This window comes from Ornithorhynchus anatinus, chromosome 18 (assembly GCF_004115215.2).
Source record: "Ornithorhynchus anatinus isolate Pmale09 chromosome 18, mOrnAna1.pri.v4, whole genome shotgun sequence".
NCBI lineage: Eukaryota > Metazoa > Chordata > Mammalia > Monotremata > Ornithorhynchidae > Ornithorhynchus > Ornithorhynchus anatinus.
In genome coordinates, this window is record NC_041745.1 from 22,936,117 (window position 1) to 22,954,276 (window position 18,160).

At 43.3% G+C, this 18,160-nt stretch overlaps 1 protein-coding gene across 1 annotated transcript in view; it reads right to left on the bottom strand.

Moving 5' to 3' along the window:
• CTNNA2 (catenin alpha 2) overlaps positions 1-18,160 on the bottom strand; it is a 1,145,386-nt gene that overhangs the window by 858,493 nt on the left and 268,733 nt on the right. The gene's annotated exons all lie outside the window — the stretch shown is intronic.

Below are 18,160 nucleotides of genomic sequence, written 5' to 3' on the forward strand. Positions count from 1 at the left end.
TCAAGCAGAGGCATACCCAACCCATTCCTAGGTTGGGCAGTGGCTAGTGAGTTGAAGGCAATCTGCTACAAGTCAAAACTCACCTGTGCTGGGCAGCAGCGGCACGGGACTGAGTCGAGGGCATTTATTCATTCAATAGTATTTATTTGAGCTCTTACTATGTGCAGAGCACTGTACTAAGCGCTTGGGATGTACAAATATGGTAACAGATAGAGAGCAGAGACTCGTTTACTACCCGCAAGGAGGTAGTGATAAACCACTTCCTTATTTTTACCAAGAGAATTCTAAGGATCCGCCACCAGAACGATTGAAGATGGAAGTGGGGCATTCTGGAGAAGATGAGTCTATGGTCTTGCTATGGGTCAGGCACCAAACTCGATAGCATAAGACCAATAACATGTCTCAAATCCTGGATTAAGTACTCGGGTAGATACTAGTTAATCAGGTCAGAGAGAGTTCCTGTCCCACGGGGCTCACAGTCTAAGTAGGAGGGAGAACAAGTATTGAATCCCCATTTTACAGTAGAGGAAAACTATGGCACAGAGAGGTTGATGTGACTGACTGACGTTACACAGAAAGCAAGTGGCAAAGCTGGGATTGAACCCATGTCTCTGATTCCTGGCCCATGGTTTTTCCACTAATCCACCCTGCTTCCCACAAAGTGGTGGGGTGGCTGGACAGAAGTGGGGTGCCTCAGGGGAGGCAATCTGTGTCCACCCTCACCTACCACCCACGGTTTTTTTCAAGGTTTTTGTTAAATTTAAGGGCTCACTTGTGCACCAGGTCTGCACTAAGCATCGGGAAAGATAAAGGATTAAGCAAGTTGAATACAATCTATGTCCCACATGGGGCTCACAGTCTTAATCCCCATTTTACAGATGAGGTAACTGATACACAGAGAAGGTAAGTGACTTGTCCAAGGTCACGCAGCAGACAAGTGGTGAAGCCAGAATTAAAAACCAGTGCTCTATCCACTAGGCCACTCTGCTTCACAGTTCCTCCTCTTACCCTTACCCCTTTCAAACCTGGGTTCAAAGCTGGGTTAGAGAGGTGATCAAAGCCTCAAGTACATATGTTTTATGTAAATATCCCTCAAGGCCTCAGCATATTCTCCATCTACACCCACTACCTTGGAGAACTCATTTGTTCCCATTACTTCAACTACCGTCTTTATCCCGGATAATTCCCAAATCTAACTCTTCAGCCCTGACACTTCTCCTCTGCCAGTCTCATATTTCTTCTTCCTTCAGGACACGTCTAATTGGATGCCTGCTGGCAAACAAACTTAACATGTCTAAAACAGAACTCCTCATCTTTCAACCCCCGTCTTTCCCACACTGTAGACAATACCACGGTCCTTCCTGTCTCATAAACCTGTAATCTTTGGCATTATCCTTGGCTCATCTCTCTCATTCTTTCAGTCAATCAATCAATCAGTGCTATTATATTGAGTACTTACTATGTGTATAACACAGTACTAAGCACTCAGGAGAGTACAATTCAACAGAGTTAGCAGACACAGTCCCTGCACACTACGAGCTAAAGAGCATAACAGTCTAGAGAGGGATGCAGGAATTAATATAAATAATTCATGATATATAATTTAAAGATATGTACAAAGTGCTGTGAGGAGGGAGGCTGGGCCAAATATCAAATGCCCAAAGGTCACCAATTCATTCAATCTGTCACTAAATCCGCTTGTTCTAGCTTCCAACATTGCTAAAATCTACCCTTTCCTCTCCATCCAAACTGCTATTATGCTGATCAAGCACTTATCCTTTCCCGCCTTGACTATTGGATCAGCCTCCTCACTGATTTATCTGCCTCCTGTCTTTCCCCTTATTTAGTCCTTACTTCATTCTGCTGTCCAGATTATTTTTCTAAAAATCCAAAAACATTCAGTCCACATCTCTTCATTACTCAAATCCTCCAGTCGTTGCCCATCCACCTCTACAACAGAGAACTCCTTCACATAGGTTTTAAATCCTCAATCAGCTTCCCCACTCTCATCTTAACTTGTTAATTTCCTACAATGCAGCCCACACGTTTTGTTCCTCGATGCCAACCTACTCTCTGTACCTCAATCCGGTCTACTCTCGTAGCCAACCCTTTCCTCAGCTCCCCGCTCTGGTCTGCAACTTCCACCCTGTTCAGATACAAGAGACTACCACTCCCCTCACCTTTGATACCTAATTAAAATGACATCCCTCCAAGAATTCTTCCCTTGATTAAACTCTTATTTCTCTATCCTTCTCCCTTTTGTATCACCCTGCCTACCTCCCCTTTCCCTGCCCCACAGTACTTGTGTTTATGTATGTACATATTTATAATTCTACTGTATTTCATTAATGATGTATGTATATATATTTATCTATTATTCTATTTATTATAGTGATGCTATTTATGTCTGTTTACTTTTGTTGTCTGTCTCCCCCACTTCTAGACTGTGAGCCCACCATGGGCAGGGATTGACTCTATTTGTTGCTGAATTGTTACTTTCCAAGAGCTTAGCACAGTGCTCTGTATTCAGTAAGCACTCAAAAATTACGATGGATTGAATGAATGAATGATTTATTACTCCTTAAGAACTTGTTATTCACCTTGCCTCAGCCCCACAGCTATGTCCATATTTACAATATACTTTAATGTCTCTCTCCCCATCTTAGAGTAGAAGCTCCTGGAGGGCAGGGAATGTGTGTACCAACTCTGTTGTACACTTCTAAGCACCTAGTACAGTGGTCTGGCCACATAGTGAGCATTCAATAAATACCACTAATTTATTAATTGATGTGCTGCTTCTCTCCTGCCTGGACTCAGAACACACTACTTCTTTGTTCAATCCAATCAAGGGATTTCATTGAGCACTTACTATGTGCAGAGCACTGTGCGTAAACATTTGGAAAGTACAGGACAGCAGAATTTGCAGATTCATTCCCTGCCTATAACAAGCTTACAATCTAGAGACTTCGTTACCCCAAGTCATTTTTTTCAGTCAGACCATTCACTCTTCAGTGACAAACTTTACTTGCTCAAGATGGAACTTGGCAGTTCACCGTTACTGAATCAGTCAAACCTGGAATCTCACCTCTATCGCATTTAACAATGCATAATTCAGATATTGATCCCTTTCTCTTCTGCAAAAACACGTTAAGAAGACAGGCACACCTCTGCAAGTCACCCATTATATACATATATTCCATTTCAGAAGGTTTTATTTTAAGCACTTGTAAGTTATTTTGCTAAACCAAGGCTTTCTATGTGAGAAAAGCTAGGCAGGTGTTTAATTGAGCAAATCAATCAGACGTAGTCTCTTCCGGTTTGTCATTTGCTCCCTCTGAAGGCAGCACAACTCATTACTTCAATAGACTATTTTTAAAATCCATTCACTTTTCATCAACAAGCAATTAAAAAAAATCTTACAGTTATAAAATTAAAATATGTAATTGAAAGCTAACCTCTAAATTCTTGTGCTTTCTTCCTCTTACTCAGACTTCTGGGAAATATCAATCATTTCCCGAAACTAAATTTTCTCTTCCCTAGCAAGACGAAGCTTCAGATAAAATGAGGTCAGATTGGATTTCCTTATTTTTCTGTTACTAAGAAGTTTCCAATAATAGTGTCTCAGCAGATAACTTCGGATCGCCGAGTACAGAAGCTTTGGTTCAAAACACAGGGCACTTTCCTCAATTGAGACAAAAAGTACTCTATATATTTAGTTGTCTCTCGATTTAAAGAAGACATCTCTGAGTGAAGTTCATCTTTGAAGTTCATCTCTGAGTGGGTGCCTGGCTGAGTAGGACAATGTGGGTTCCACGGTCCTGACCACAGCGGGCACACAAAACGATCGTCCCTTGTTGGATTTAATGTTTGTGGCACCTGGCTCTGTTATCTCTTTGGCCTCCTTGTCTCCCAGATGTTTTTCAGATGACGTTTTTGCTCAAAGTGAGCTACTCTTTTCTTGATGACAGTGTGCTAAGCTGGTCTGGGCTCAGCATCTGACTCCCAGTTTGCACTATCTGAGAATTTGTTATACTGTGCATGGTATCAGAAAACTGCAGCGGTAAGCTTAAAGTAACCAACATTTTCTTTATCTCAAATTGGGGGAGATGGGGAGGAATCAATAATTTACACTTGCAGAAAGAGGTCGGGAGAAGGCAAAAAAGGGGGGGGGGTGGTTCACCCAGAGACACAGAGAGAAAGCACGTGAGAAGCAGCATGGCCTAGTGGAAAGAGCATGGGTCTGAGAGTCAGAGGTTACAGTTGTCTGCTGTATGACCTTGAGCAAGTCACTTAAGCACTTAACAAATACCATTAATTATTATTATTAACTTATCTGTGCCTCAGTTGCCCTCATCTGTAAAATGGGAATGCAGTCTGTGAGCACTTTGCATGGACTGTGCCCAACTGGATCTTTTATCTTGTACCTTATATCTACCTCAGTGCTTAGGACAGTGCCTGGCACATACTAAATGCTTATCAAGTACCATTTAAAAAATTAAGAAGAAAACCAGAGTCACATTCTGGGAGTCAGAAGGCCATGGACTCTAATCTAGGCTCCATCATTTGTCTGCTGTGTACCCTTCGGGGATGTCACTTCACTTCTCTGGGCCTCAGTTACATCATCTGTAAAATGGAGATTAAGACTTTGAGGCTCACATGGGACAGAGACTGTGTACAACCCGAATTGCTTATGTCCACCCCAGCACTTAGTAGCGAGCCTGGCACATAGTAAATGCTTAACATACCATAATTATCACTCTTATTATAGGACATGGAGGAGTCATATGGATTAGTGACTAGAGCATGGGCCTTGAGTAACAAAGAACCTGGGTTCCAATCCTAGCTATGCCACCTTCTGGCTGTGTCGTCTTGGGCAACCTCTCCAGACCTCAGTTTCCCCATGAGTAAAATGAGGAGTTAGTGTATGTTATCCATCTTATTTAGACGTAAGCTCCATGTGGAACAGGGAATGTGTCTGACCTGATAAACTTGCATCTACCCTAGTGCTCAGAACAGTGCTTGACGCATTGGAAATGTTTCATGAATACCATGGTAAACAAACGTAGGCACTGGCCAGATCAGGGGTCGCTACTCCTTCCACATATGCAACTATGCTGTTTAGGGGCATTAATTTACCATCACAGATCACATTACAAAGCTGCAGGTTAAGTAGGAATAATTGTGCAGGAAAATGGTGAAGAATGCCTTGTGGTTATTTCCCCATTGATATTTTATTTAATATTACATTTTACAGTACTTTGAGCCTCCCAGCTGTTAAAGCAAAGGACACATTAGTTTTAAAGAAGAAAAGGGCAAACTCCAGAGTGACAGAGAGAGGGCCATAACTGCCCTGAGGATTCTACAGAGATCTGAATGAAATAGCAACCAAGAAGACCCAAAAGGGACCGCCATGATGCGGCAAAGAGTGAAAATGTGAACCTTGGATACAATTGACTTTACAGTGAATTGTGTACATGGTGCTGAGTTTGTGGGGGAAGCTCAAACGTCAGGACTTCTCCCTCCTCCAGCCCGACATTGTGGTCTTCTTAATTTCTTGAACCTCGGGGAGGCTGTCCTACTTTGAAACCAAGGGTTATTTTCCTAGAGCTGCTGAATACCCAAATATCACCTCTCCAAGTATGGTGAAATTGGCATAGTTTGCTTGGGATAATAATAATGATAATGTTGGTATTTGTTAAGTGCTACTACATGCAGAGCACTGTTCTAAGTGCTGGGGTAAATACAGGGGAATGAGGTTGTCCCATGTGAGGCTCACAGTCTTCATCCCCCTTTTACAGATGAGGGAACTGAGGCACAGAGAAGTGAAGTGACTTGCCCACAGTCACACAGCTGAGAAGGGGCCAGAGTCGGATTCGAACCCATGACCTCTGATTCTCAAGCCCAAGCTCTTTCCACTGAGCCACGCTCACTGTGATACATTCCAACTCAATATTGTTTGTACAAAATCCTTGTCGTCTTCTGTTGTGTTCCTCCTGACTTAAACAAAGGAGGAACAGGACTTGGATGATTTCTTTATGTCTTTTGCAATAAAGCCTTTCGCACAGTATAGCACTCAGCAATGGCACTGTACTAAGCTTTGGGACAGTACAACAGAGGCATCTGCCCTATTTATTTGGCACTTTCTGTGTGCAGAGCATTTTATTAATAGAACAGAGTTGATAGACAAGTTCCCTGCCCACAAGGAGCTTACAACCTAGAGAGGAGTTTACAATCTAATGGAAGAGGCAATCAGACTTACATGATCTACAAAGTGTGATAGTAGGAAAAAGAACAGAGTAATTAACACAGTAGCATAAATGTGTCAAGATGAAATGCTGAATAAATTGATTATGAAGCTAAATATTCATATAAAATCAGTTCTGCCAAAGCATTGCCTTTAATTATGCATTTTACATAGAATGAAATTGCCAAATTAGGGAACATTCTATCAACAAAATAAAACATGGCTGTTTCTATAATGTGGCATCAGACCCAGGACAGGGGATTACAACTCAAGCTTATCCTTAAAGCAGGTTCCGCAAGAATACAAACTCCGGGATTTTAGAGAACTAGTCTTATATAATGTTGTATTGTTAAGCGCTTACTATGTGCAGAACACTCTTCTAAGCACTGGGGTAGATACAGGGTAATCAGGTTTGTCCCAGGTGAGGCTCACAGTTTAACCCCATGTTTACAGATGAGGTAACTGAGGCCCAGAGAAGTTAAGTGACTTGCTCACAGTCACACAGCTGACAAGTGCAGAGCCGGGATTCCGAACTCATGACCTCTGACTCCCAAGCCGTGCTCTTTCCACTGAGCCACTGCTGCTTCTCCATACATAAGTCCTATATACATAAGTCCTACATACATATACATAAGTCCTAAAGATGGTGCTTGTTTCATAGATTTGGGGTACTGGGCAACAATCAGAAAAGGCTTCCTGGAGGGGATGAGGTCTTAGGAGAGTTTTGAAGATGAAGAGAGTTTGTGGCGTGGTGGATTTTTAGAGAGACACAGCATGAAACAGAGAAGCAAGAGTGAAGAACTGCACAACGGTTTTGCTTGGGAAGAATAAAGAATGTTGGCTGGAAACAGGAGGGAGAAGGAGAACTGATCAATCAATCAATCAATCATCACTCAACCAATCACAGTTATTGAGCACTTATTGTGTATACAGCACTGAGCTAATCACTTGGCAGAGTGCAATACAAAAGAGTTGGTAGACTCTATGCTGCCCACAAGAAGCAGCATGGTCCAGTCGAAAGAAGATGGGCCTGGGATTCAGAAGGACCTGGGTTTTATTTCTGACTTGACCTCTTGTCTGCTGTGTGACCTTGGACAAATCACTTAACTTCTCTGTGCCTCATCTGTTATAATGGAGATTATGACTATGAGTCCCATGTGGGAGAAGGACTGTGTTCAACCGGATTATCTTGTCTCTATCCAGCAATTAGTATAGTTCTTGCATATAGTAATTGTTTAAGAAATAGCACATAACAAGTGCTGTAATCACTTAACAAAAAAAAAGGTGCCTTACAGTCTAGGGGGGAGGCAGACATTAGATAAATTACAGATATGTACATAAATACTGTGGGGATAATTAAGTGCTGAAAATTAAGATGGGGAGAGTTCATGGAGTATCTTAGAGCCAGTGGTTAAGGATTTCTGCTGGGTTTGGAGGGAAATGTATAAGTATTGGCTATTCCTTAAAAAAGTGGAGAGGCTTGAGACTCAAGACATTTAATTAGGCTTTAGAAAGATGTTCCAGTGTGCAATAAACCTCAGAGAAGGGAGAGGCTAGAGGCAGGGAGACCAATGACCAATAGAAGTCACATTCCCTGTCTCATAAGGGCTTTACCATCTAAGGCAAGGATGACTGTGAAACACTTTGGCCTGTGGACCACCCCCTTCTCCTGAAAACATTACCAAACTTTGGCTCCACTCGATCCTCTCCCTGGTTTCTCCTCTGATATCTCTGGGGCATTCATTCTTAGTCTTCTTCCGTGGGCTCCTCCTCTGCCTCCATCCCCTTAAACTGTGGGGGTCCTTCAAGGTTCAGTTCTAGGTACCCTACTATTCTCTACACCAACTCCCTTTCACTCCCAGGGCTTCAACTACCAACCCTCTATGCAGATGATGCTCAAATCTACATCTCCATCCCTGACTTTCTCTTCCTCTCTCCAGTTCTTTCATCTCCTTCTGCCTTCAAGACATCTCTACTTGGATGTCCTGTAATCACCTCAAACTTAACATGTCCAAAACAGAGCTTCTTATCTTCCCATCCAAACCCTGTCCTCCCCTTGACTTTCCCATCCCTGTAGGTGGCACCAACATCCCTTTTTGTTATCACAAGCCCATAACCTTAGCATTATCCTGGACTTCTCTGTGTCATTCAATCCACGTATTCAACACGTTACCAAATCTTGTCGGTCCCACCTTCACAAACATGACTAAAATCCACCCTTTTCTCTCCATCCAAACTGCTACTATGTTAATATGATCACTCATCCTATCCAATCTGGATTACTGCATCAGTCTCCTTGGTGATCTCCCATCCTTCTTTCTCTTCCCCACTCCAGTCCATACTTCACTCTGCTGCCCGGATCATTTTTCTACAAAAACGTTCAGAATATGTCACCCCCTCCTCAAAAAACTCCAGTGGTTGCCCATCCACCTCCATATCAACAAAAACTCCTCGCCATTGGTTTTAAAGCACTTCATCACCTTGCTCCCTCCTACTCACCTAGTTTCTTTCCTTCTACAGCCCAGCCCATCACTTCACTCCTCTAGTGCTAACTTCCTCATTATGCCTCAATTTCACCTGTCTCCTGCACCAACTCCTAGCCCATGTCCTGCCTCTGGCCTGGAATGCTCTCCCTCCTCAAATATGTCAGACAATTACTCTCCCCCCTTTCAAATCCCTATTGAAAGCACATCTCCTCCAGGAGCCCTTCCCAGATTAGGCTCCAATTTTCCTCATCTCTCACTCTCTTCTTTGTCAACCTGACTTGCTCCCTTGGCTCTTCTTTCTCTGAGCCCCATAGCACATATATCTGTAATTTTATTTATTGGTACTGATGTCTGTCAAAATGAAACCTCTTCACTGGTTATGGCTCAGCAGAGGAAGAGGTTGCAGTCACTTCAGGGACAAATCCAATTTCACAGGAAACACAGAAGGGAGAGGGAGTAGGAGAAAAGAAGTGGACTTAGTCTGGGAAGGCCACAGATCACAGAGAAATGTAGGGAGCAGCATCAAGACTTGCATAAGATTTTCATAGACTGATACCAACTGATCTATTTTTAACAAACTTCAGTGCCCTGAGAAGCTCTTCAAGATTGTGAAATCACTTTCTGGCAAAAATAGTCGGTTATGTCGTGGTTGGGGTGCTCTCTCTGACCTACTGCACGTTGCTAAAGGGTGAACCAGGGTGGCATAAGAGGTTTCATCCTGATTAATTCATTGCATGCAGCCAGGCTGGTAGATGCAAAGGAGGAGCCTCGAGATTCCCTCTAGACTGTGAGTTCGCTGTGGGCAGGGAACGTGTCTACCAACTCTGTTGTACTCTCCCAAGCACTTAATACAGTCTTTTACACCCAGTAAGCGCTCAATAAATACCATTGATGATAATGACAGTGATGTTTCCAATCCTCCGGGAAACTGTTTCAAATCAACAGGCCCCGAGTATTACAAAGATCCTAGAATCTGATGCCTATTTCCTCAAACAACACCCAAATAACGTATGCATGACTGGAAAACAATTTTCAGAGTTATCCAGGCACTCTGTGCTGTAGCTTAGCCTGAAGAAGACCAACTTAAAAAGCCACTCTGCAGCACCATCCCAGGATTACATTACTAACATGCATCAAACAAGACATTATTAGGGGGACAGCGGGGGGCGGACTGTGGGGGGGGAGGTGGAGGAAATGATGGAAGAACATAAAAAGCACAGCCTCCTCTACATGGCATCACAGATGAAAGCTGAGGGATAACTGAAGCAGACAGACCACTTTGAGGCCCTGCAATAAACAAAGGAGCAGCTCTCTGGAAGGAAAATTATCAAGAGCTTCACTGTGCCTATTTCTTGTCTCTCGATGCGGACCTCCAGTTCACTCCCTCCCCTCTGCCTGTAACTCTCTCCCTCTTCATATCCGACAGACCACAGGTCTCCCCATCTTCAAAGCCTTCCTAAAATCACATCTCCTCTAGAAGTCTTCCCCTTCTCATCCTCTAATCTTCCCACATTATAACCCTCACTTCCAGTTCAGCCCTTCCACGGTACCTAACCCCGTATGCTCTTCACAACATCCCTCTTTCATAAGAATTAAGGTATATTATCTATATAGCTACCTAGCTAGCCATCAATCTCTCTTTCTCTTCTCTCTCCCTATAGATAATATAGGTTATAAATTCTATTAGTCCCTCCTATCCTTAATTAATTTAAATATCTGCCTCTCCCACTGTATTGAAGACTCTTCGAGAGTAGGGATCATGTTTACTAATTCTTTGGTACCTTCCCCAACACTTAGAAAGTGCTTTATTCACAGTTGATCTCAATAAATGCTACTGATTGGTAAATTGGGAAAACAGTGAACAACCAACCAATACTATTTATTGAGCTTAATAAATGAGATAAATGCTTGGGAGAGTAATGAATAATAATAATGGTATTTGTCAAGCACTTCCTTTGTGTCAAGCACTGTTCTAAGCACTGGGGTAGATACAAGATCATCAGGTCGACCCACATGATTCTCATGTCTTAAACCCCATTTTAGAGATGAGGTAACTGAGGCACAGAGAAGTTAAGCATCTTGCCCAAGGTGACACAGCAGACAAGTGGTGGAGCCCAGATTAGAACCCACGTCCTCTGACTCGCTAGCCTGTGCTCTTTCCACTAAGCCACGCTGCTTCTCTAGCAGCATGTCCGATGGAGCGATCCCTGTCCTCCAGGAGTTGACAATCTAGCCTGGGAGAGAGACATCACAGGGAAAGTCGAAAACACCGTCAAGCATTGCAAACTGCAAATAGGTCAACAACAACAATCAAAAGGGTCAATTGTGATGCGTATATGTTGTGGTTGACTCTTTCCTTCTCTGCCTGGACTTTTCTCCCGTCACTCCATTGTTGTCATCATTGAGAACGATGAAGTAAAACTATTTGCTAAGCACTTAGTACAGTGCTCTGCACACAGTAAGCGGTCAATAAATACGACTGAATTAACTCATTTGAATTGTAGCAGGTGATCAAACCTGAACAGGGCGTGTTAACAGAATAGGTGCAAGAAGACAGATTTGACAGTTACCTGAAGGCAATATCGAAGAAAAACGGTCCTGAGGGCAAAAGGAGTGAGAAATGAAGAAACGTTGATAGGGAGAAATGAAAGAGATTAAGAGAGACACCCCCAAATCATGGGGGGAAGGGAAAATTGATAAAGAATAAGAAAAGAGTGAAGGCATCTGTAGTCAGCTATCATTCCTGAATTAATGTGTATAGTATGAATTTGGGGGAAAGGATTCCTCAACAGGATTTCATATAAATCGAAAATCATGACCTCTCTAGCCTCTCCATTGGCCCTCATTGTCAAGGAATGAATTGATTCTCATATCTTGATGCTGGGTCTGGTATCTCGAGGAATTCACTCACAAGAGTGGGAGAACAAAGAGAATATGTTTCCGACTCATGAAACTCATATGCTGCTTTCCTACAGCAAAGGCTAAATGAGAGAAAAATCCATTCAGAGGGGCGAATTTTAGGACTGCGACTTTATGCTGATGTGCTAATTAAATCATTAATTAAACCCACATAAAGAATGGGACCTCTGATGCCTAATAGGAATTGGCATTGTGAAGTTGCTTTGCTTTAAATGGAGTGGGAACCAAACATGCAGATCTCAGAGCCAGGGCAAAGAGCCACATTTCTGCCCTTATTCTGGCTTGTTTTTGCCTCCCGTGTCTAACCTGATGCCTCTTATTAATCTGCCTCCTTCTCCTTTTCCCCTCCTCCCCTGGCCCAATGAATCAATCAAAAGATAGTATTTATTGAGCTCTTGCTGGGTGCCGAGCACTGTACTGAGTGCATGGGAGGAACGATACAGTAGAATTCTAGAGAAGCAGCGTGGCTCAGTGGAAAGAGCACAGGGTTGGGAGTCAGAGGTCATGAGTTCGAATACCAGCTCTGCCACTTGTCAGCTGGGTGACTGTGGGCAAGTCACTTAACTTCTCTGTGCCTCAGTGACCTCATCTGTAAAATGGGGATTAACTGTAAGCCTCACGTGGGACAACCTGATGACCCTGTATCTACCCCAGCACTTAGAACAGTGCTCGGCACTTAGTAAGCGCTTAACAAATACCAACATTAGTATTATTATTGTTAATTTGCAATACGATCCTTATCCCTATCCACAATCTAGAGGGGGAGACAGACATTAAAATAAATAGGGAAATGGGAGAGCATAAGGATACCAATCAATGGCATTTATTGATTGCTTGGGAGAGCACAAGAGAGTAGTTGAAACATTCCCTGCCCACAGTGAGAATACAGTTTACTGGAGGAAGATAAGGATATATACTTAAGTACTGTGGGGCTGGGGGTAGGGTGAAGATTGAGTTCTTAAGGAATACAAATGTTACGCGCATAGGCAATGGGGGAAAATCGGAAAAGTGAGGGTCTAGTAAGGGAAGGCCCCTTGGAGGAGTTGTGATTTTAGAGTGGCTTAGAAGGTGGGGAGAGTGATGGTCTGCCAGATATGAGAGGAGAGTGAATTCCAGGCCAGAAGGTGGATGTAGGCAAGGGGTGGGAGGCAAGACAGTACAGTGCCTGGCACATAGTAAGTGCTTAATAAATACCATCATCATTATTATGATTAGGTACATTGAGTACATTGGCATTAAAGTAGCTAATTGTACAGGATGGTTCATGGTAGGAAATTAGCGAAGGAGAGAGTTGATTGAGAACCTTAAAGACAATGTTAAGGAGAGTTTGTTTGATGTGGAGGTACATGGATGTTTTTGAGGTAAGGGGAGATGTTGACTGAGCAGATTTTTAGAAAAATGATGTGGGCCATCAAGTGAAGTACTGACTGGAAAGGGGAGAGATAAGAGGCAGGAAGGTTAGTGAGGATATATTTGGTGGTCAAGGAGGGATATGGTAAGTGCTTGGATCAGCATAGTATCAGTTGGAAAAGAATGAGAGGAACAGATTTTATTGATGCAGTGAAGGTAGAACTGACAGGATTTGGTGATAGACCAAATAAGTGGGACGAATGTGAGAGGTGAATCGAGGGTAATGCCAAGATTGAAGGCCTGTGAGACCGGGAGGATGGTGGTGTTACCAATAGCGATAGTAAAGTCTGGGGGAGGCCAAGGTCTGGGTAGGAAGATGAGTTCAGTTTGGGCATTATTCACTTATTCATTCATTCAGTCAGTCATATTTATTGAGCACTTACTGTGTGCAGAGCACTGTGCTAAGCACTTGGAAGAATTCAATATAACAATAAACAGTGACATTCCCTGCCCACAATGAGCTTACAGTCTAGAGGTGGGGAGACAGACATCAATTCAAATAAATAAAATTACAGATATGTACATAAGTGCTGTGGGGCTGGGAACGGGGAAGAGAAAAGGGAGCAAGTCAGGGTGAGGCAGAAGGGAGTGGGAGATTAGGAAAAGTGGGGTTTAGTCTGGGAAGGCCTCTGGAGATGTGCCTTCAATAAGGCTTTGAAGAGTGGAGAGAATAATCATTTTTCGGATTTGAGGAGGGAGGGTGTTCCAGACCAGAGGCGGGACATGGGTTAAGGGTTGACAGCGAGACCAGAGGCACAGTGAGAAGGTTAGCACTAGCGTAGTGAAGTGCACGGGCTGGGCTGTAGAAGGAGAGGTGAAGTAGGAGGGGGCAAGGTGGTGGAGTGATTTAAAGCCAATGATGAGGAGTTTTTGTTCAAAGCGAAGGTGGATGGGTAACCACCCGAGTTTTTTGATGTTCAGGGTAACATGTCCATTACATTTTTGTAGAAAAATGATCGGGGCAGCAGAGTGAAGTATGGACTGGAGTGGGGAGAGAAAGGAGGCTGGGAGGATAGCAAGGAGGCTGATGCAGTAATCCAGGCAGGATAGGATAAGTGACTGTATTAACATGTTAGCAGTTTGGATGGAGAGGAAAGGTTGGATTTTAGTTGTATTGTGAAGGATGAACTAACAAGATTTAGTGATAGATTGAACATGTGGGTTGAATGACAGAGAGGATAAGACTCCTCAGATAATACCAAGGTTACGGGCTTGTTAGACCGGAAGAAGGGTGATATTGTCTACAGTGATGGGAAAGTTAGGGGGAGGAGAGATTTTGTGGAAAGATAAGGAGTTTTGTTTTAACATTGTTTTAGGCATTTAGCTCCACTACATTTTCCTCTGTCCATTTCCTTGAACCACTGGACAAGGAATAGAGTTAGATCACCCTGTTAGGCATGGAAAGCTGATATGCTGAGGTCCCTCAACTTCCTGCTCCTCTACCGATCTGGGAATAATGAAATGAGGCCCAGAGCCATGTGCCCTGAGTATGTTCCACCACCTACAGCTGTGGAATCTACAGGGAGTGGTTAGAGAACCGTCTTGCCCTTCTCTTGGGGGCAGGGATCAGGTCCTCAAATTTATTGGACTCTCATAATAATAATAATAATTATGATTATTATAGTATTTGTAAGGTGCTTACTATGTGCCAGACACTGTACTAAGTCCTGGGTTAGCACCCAGCCAACTGTTCCACATGGGCTTCACAATCTCAATCCCCATTTTACACATGAGGTAACTGAGGCCCAGAGAAGTAAAGTGACTTGCCCAAGGTCACTCAGCAGACAAGTGACAGAGCAGGATTAGAACCCATGACCTTCTGACTCCCAGGTCCATGCTCTAGCCACTAAAGTGTGGGACACCAGTCAGGACTTAATCAATACCATTAATGGATTAATACCTCCATCCTCCCCTGGATACCATGGGAGAGAATTCCATCTGTCACTCTGTCAGTCAACTGTAATCATTTAGTACTTCCTTTGTGCAAATCACTGTACTAAGTGCTTTGGAGAGTAAAATATAGCAATAGACACATTCCCTGTCCATAACAAGCTTGCAGCCTAGAGCAGGAGACAGACAATATAAATAAATAAATCACAGAAATGTACATAGGTGCCATGGGACTGGGATGGGAGATGAATAAAGGGAGCAAGTCAGAGCAACACAGACAGGAGTGGGAGAAAAGGAAATGAGGGCTGAGTCTGGGTAGGTCTCTTGGAGGAGATGTGCCTTCAGTACGCTTTGAAGGTGGGGAGAGTAATTTTCTGTTGGCTATGAGGAGGGAAGGCATTTCGGAAACAGTGGCAGAGGGTGGGCAGAAGCTGCTACCAGAAAATCTGAGAAGAAGAATAGCAGCTCCATGGGGACACTCGGAGGGGTAGGGGAGGCCGAGTGGAGGGAAAGCCAAGAACCGCCCCACAGGTGACTCTGATTGAGCAAAGAGTCGAGTGAAGAGCTCAAGCCCATTTGCTCATTGAACATGCTGTTTCACCCTCATGGCAGTTGAAAAGAGAGAGCTTTTGCTTTTTTTTTCAAATGGTATTTTTTAAGCGCTTACTGTGTGCCAGCCACTGTGCTAAGTGCTAGGGTAGATACCAGATAATCAGATGGCACACAGTCCATATCCCATATGGAGCTCCCAATCCAAGTAGGAGGGAGTAGAATTTAATGTCCCGTTTTACAGATGTAGTGACTACAGCACAGAGAAGTTACTTGATTTACCCAAGGTCACACAGCAGGCAATGCGCGGAGCTGGGATTAGAACCCAGGTCCTCAGGCTCCCAGACCATCCTCTTTCCACTAGGCCACACTGCTTTTCAATCAAGAATTAATCAAGAGTTGTCTTGATTAAAGGGAGGAGTCAGGAGTTTTTTCAGTTGGGAGGAATTTATGGTAGTTTCAAAGGGAATGTCCTTGATGCTACTGGGATCCGCCTACCAGATTAGGCCTCGATGGTGAACTCAGGTGAGTGGAGCCAGCAGGTGCTTTAATAAAGAAAAACCGTCATATCCATGATCCTCAAGTGAGGTTTGTTCAGTTATGGTGGTTCCCAGCCACAAGAGAGTAATGGTAACCAACCATCCCACGATTTAAGATGCTGGGAAGGTAGGGACCAATTGGATAAGGGGCTTGGGAGTGGTGCAGAGTGAACAGGATATGGTGATTGAACCACTCCTTTACAGCTGTCTCTCTATATCTGCTCTTCATCCCCACTGTCGATGGTTTAGCCCTTGGGGGTCATAGACCATATCTGAACACATATTCCCCCCAGCACTCAGTTCCATTTTTCACATGTCATAAGTACTTAATAAATGGGATTATTAATATTTATTAAGTAATCTAATCAGAGAAGAAGCTATTTCCCATTCCACTTTGCTCTACCCACCGTACAAGCAGGCAAACTCTCTGACCCAAAACAGTTTCTCCTCTGAGTGTATTTCTGATTCATTTATTTATGTGATTGATACTTTTGGTCCTTTGCTGAAAAGCCTCAGGGAACAGTACAATAAAACACAATGTGGTTAATTAAGGCATATAAAACAAGCAAAACAATTGACAGCTGTAGCAATTTGGATAAAAAACCAGCAACATAAAAGAGAAGCATTAAATCTACATGGAAACAGCACAATCTACATGGAAACAGCACTCCTCATTCTAGAATCCCAGAGGGTTAAAAACCTTAAAAATTGTCTTTATTCCAGCCTCTTTGATTCAATATGCCTGGCCTCAAGACATGCTTTTTGGACTAGTGTTCTTTTCCAGGACATGTCAGGGAAATCCAGCCAATGCAGAAGAAGCTGCCTGTCTCCAAAAGATGCCTATTTACTTGGGTATATTTTCCTGGGAACTAAGAGAGAATGGAGAAAATATTCCATAAGGTGTGTTTTTTCAAGGGCTTCTTTCTAGGCCCCCTCTCTTCTCAATCTACACTCACTCCCTTGGGGAGCTCATCCCTTCCTATATCTTCAGCGGCCACCTCTGCAGAGACACAAAATGATCCTCAACCAATTCGACTTATTCTATGCCCAAGAGCCTGGAACCACACTTCCACACTGAAGGGCAACTCTTCCAATTTAACCCAGCTCCACTGCCTATAAAGAGTAATTCCAGAATGCTGCATACCGATGATTGCGCTGCACAGGTTCACATCACAGAAAGCACGCAAATGATCGTCAACCATTTCATCAAATCAGCCAGGTGTTACATTCTTAGAAAACTGAGATGATCAGCCTGAATCAGAGAAGCCATACCACAATTAAAAAAGGTATACTGGCAGCACAATGAACAAAAACACGATGACTGAGCAGGAAGTGGAAAAATGAATCAACAAGAGTTTCAAAAAGAGCCTGATGGCAGGTCTGTATCACACTCCAGACCTATCAATCAATCAATATGTATTGATCAATCATGTATTGAGCACTTACTGTGAACAGAGCACCATGGACTCATAGATAAAGCACGGGCCCGGGAGTCAGAAGGACCTGGGTTCTAATCCCTACTCTGCCACTGGTTTGCTGTATGACCTTGGACAAGTCATTTCACTTCTCTTGCCTCAGCTACCTCATCTGTAAAATGGAGATTAACACTGTGAGCCCTTTGTGGGACATGTACTGGGTCAACCTGATTAGCTTGTATTTACCCCAGCACTTACTACAGTGGTGGCACATTGTAAGTGCTGAACAAATACCATTTTTTAAAAAGTACTTGGGAGAATACAATGTAACAAAGTCGGTAAAGTAGAAGTCTTGAGAACTGTTGCATTCTCTTTCTTATGGCTATGAGATATGGATTCTAAACAGGCCTCACATTAAGCCTCTTTAGCTGTTCCACCAGCATCATTTATGGCTTCACTCTGGTAAGACAAGACCTCAAACAGTGGAGTTGTGGAGTGCAATCAGTCTTTGAGCATTTTGGCTAAGCTTGCCTTGCAAGCCTCTGCTCAGTGGGGTCTGTGAGAAAGCAGCAGAATACCCAAACCCAAATAGATTTCCAGTGGAGAGCTGAAATAGAGAAACTGAAAGCAAGGAGAGCAGAGGAAACTTTTGAAGGACATGATAAATCCTAGTCTCAGACAATGCTGCCTCCCAGATGAAAATTGGAA